Source organism: Pinus tabuliformis, chromosome 6 (genome assembly GCF_031772625.1).
Source record: "Pinus tabuliformis cultivar Carrire ecotype Pingquan chromosome 6, CPIR1, whole genome shotgun sequence".
In the NCBI taxonomy this organism is placed as follows: Eukaryota; Viridiplantae; Streptophyta; class Pinopsida; order Pinales; family Pinaceae; genus Pinus; species Pinus tabuliformis.
The window spans coordinates 316,173,802-316,177,103 of record NC_142292.1 but is presented as its reverse complement, the minus strand read 5'-3'; positions in this window follow the sequence as shown (position 1 = coordinate 316,177,103).

Genomic DNA, 3,302 nt, shown 5'->3' with positions numbered 1-3,302 from the left:
TTTTTTTAAAATTTAATTGACAAATATCTTTGAAATCCTAGTATATTTTTTACATGATTAAGTACTTAACATTAATTTTACAATTAATAAAATTTCCAAAAATCAATACAACAAAGTTGAACCTGGTCTCATTTGTACAAAAAAATAATAATAAATGTACTACCTTTTCACCTCAAATATGTTGACAACAATATACAATTAATTGTGAGGTCCTTTACTATATTTGCATGCAACATTCATACCCTTTCACCTCAAAGATGTTGATGATAGGATAAAATTAAGTGAAAGGTCTTATATTGTATTTTTATGCAATTTGTATACACAATTCTCGGAAATTAATTATTATTAAGAACCATTATATTTCTTATTTAGATAAGAATATCTTCGTAGCGTGAATTGTTTTGTTAACATTATTTACTAGTATATTATAATTCAATAATTTTATCTTTTATTATAGAAAATTTTACAAAGATAAAATAAAATAAAATTTATAAATGTTAAAAATATATAAATAAATAAAATAAATATTGTTCAATGCTAACTATTCATTATGATTAGTGGTTGCATAATTCAATATTAATGCTAAATAATATATCAGTGCCAACAATTCCAAGAGTTATTTGGGCCAAATGTTTCATTAGGCATATAAAAATGAGAAGATAGCACCATCCAATGTAATGTTTAACCTTTCCATACAAAATTAATCAAGTAAATTCATCGTTGTTGTAGGAAGTTCATATATCCAATAACTAATTGATCTGAATTAGATCCATAAAGAACTGTCAAAAGAACCATGATTGTATCAGGACGGGACAAATTCTTAAGAATTCAAAACCGAGGTCAAAAACACCCTGAACCAGTGGCAATGGTAGCCAGCATGGAACGACAAGGACTTCGGTCAAAGCACGCTGACCGAGGCCCATGGAGACTGCACGGGAGGCCGAATTAGCCCTTGGGAGGCCAAGATAGGGAAACGAAGTTGGATTTTGATGCGCGATTAGCACGCTGGGTGAAAAGGCTCAAAATGGGAGGCCTCGAGCACTCAGTCGCGTGGGGAGCTGGAGAACCGTAGGGCAAAAAGCAAAAGGGCTAAAAGCTAAAGGCGAGACACGCTCTAAAACCGACAGTATTGATCGAGGCACCCTCAAACGCTATGTGCTTTTGGATGAAAGTAGAGCGATTCCACTCAACGATCGATGCGTGGAAAGCGGAGGAGAGAGAAAACTACCATTGATCGCGCGCTAACGGTCGAGCAAGTCTACCACGTGAAACGTGCGTATGGCGTTAGATCTGGACGCCCCAAATCTAACGACTGAGATTGCACCCGACAGGGGGAAGCGGAATCTATGAAGGATTAAGATGCAGTTTGTAAAGATTTGAGGTCCGTTTGATCGCCACGGTGGAGGAAGACTCATTCCATGAATGTAACTTAAGAATTGAACCCACGAATCAGGTTGGCGCCATTTACAGGAGGACATGTGGCCACTCCTTGTGAGCCTGATGATGATGCTGAACAGGGAACTCCAAGTGCAACTGTAGAAGGTGATTCGACGGAGGCGGAAGAGGAACCAAACATACATGGGAACGAACAACTTCAAAGCCATGAACAGAGATGGAATACATAGAGAATCCCGAGAGGAGGACAAGAGACAGAGAGACCAGAATCCCGAGAGGAGGAGGGAACATAGAGAAGAAGATAGTGAAGTAAAAGTAGAAGATGGAAGACAGAATGCCGAGCTGACGAAAGGCAGCATCGAGCACCAGAGAGCTTGAGAGATTCAAGCCATCCCAAAGAGGATCTATCCAGATTGAGCACCACATTGGGATCTCTCCATTGTAGATCAAAATGTCACAGAGTTGGTAGGCAAACGAGTATGTGAACTCTAGTGGCTTGGGGAATCCAAGAAACACCCTGCCAAGCAAGCCCGTTTTAGGTGACTCATATTGAGCTCCTGCATTGTAATTTTTTGCTTAAGACATAATAAAACAAGGCCACCACTAAAGAGCTAGACCGAAGATGTAGCCTTGGAGGATAGGGTGAACTCCTTATTAATTTCTTATGATCTTGTATTTGCTTACTGTATTTCTCTACTGTCTTTCCATTTCAAGTGTCTGTGTATTTTCAATCTAATCGATCCGTTTCTTGAATAACATAGAAACACACTGCCACATGAGTCTGTAATACCTTTAATCAATAAATCTTTAACTGATGTCACTCATAGGGTGATTATCAGATCAAGTGGTATCAGAACTCTAAGTTGTAAGGTTAGACAAGCTTGTGTTGGTTTAGCTGTTGAATGCTCACTAGATCAAAGCTCAAATTAGGAGAAGGAGAGTTGGTGGAAACTAATCCTCAAATTGGGAGAGTCTATCCTTAGAAGACAATGTCAGAGGAAGGTTCTGTGGGGCTAGACCCTCAATTCATAGAAAGTTTCCTAGCTATAAAGTCTATGGTAGAAGAAATGTATAAGTACTTTAGAAAGCATAAGGATGAAGACACCTCAAGTTCTAAACAAGATAAAGAAGAATATGAGTCTCATTTCCATGACCACTCCAAAGGAAAAGGGAAAGACGAAAGCTTTCTCACACCTCCTAATAGCCCTGTGCATAATAAGAAAGCAACTTTGATTAAGTTAGATGTTAAATTTGACTTGCCTATATATGATGGAGAGTTAAATGCTGAAAAGTTAGACAATTGGATTAGACAAATTGATTTGTATTGCAGATTATAGAACATAGACTCAGACAAGAGTAAGATTCAGCTAGCAAGCCTACACCTAGGAAGCACTACTTTGATTTGGTGGGAAGGCAGAACCCAAGCTGATATGAAAATACATGGTAAGACCATCTCTATCTGGAGTGAATTTATTTCTACAATTAAAAGGCAGTTCTCTATTGGCCTACATGCAACAAGCCATGATGAGTTGGCAAACTCTTTGACAGTTGAAAGGGAAAAGTATGCAAGGGTATACTCCAGAATTTAGAAAGAGAGAGTTGATGTTGGGTATCTCATTAGACTCACTAGAGACTCTTTTGAAGTACATTGGTGGTCTACACAACTACATGAGGCATACTATCCTCATGTTTAATCCCACTAGTATAGATGACGTAACTGTACAAGCTACTCATCTAGAAGCTAGAGGAAAGAATGGAAATCCCGAAGTTGGGGGACCATCCCAACCCACTGCAAGCAAGAGTAAGGAGAAAAGAAAGAAGAAGTGGAAAGCAAGGAATGCTAACACTGCACAGAAAAGCAAAGCTTCATGCACTCACTATAAAAAGGATGGGTATGATGATGAGCA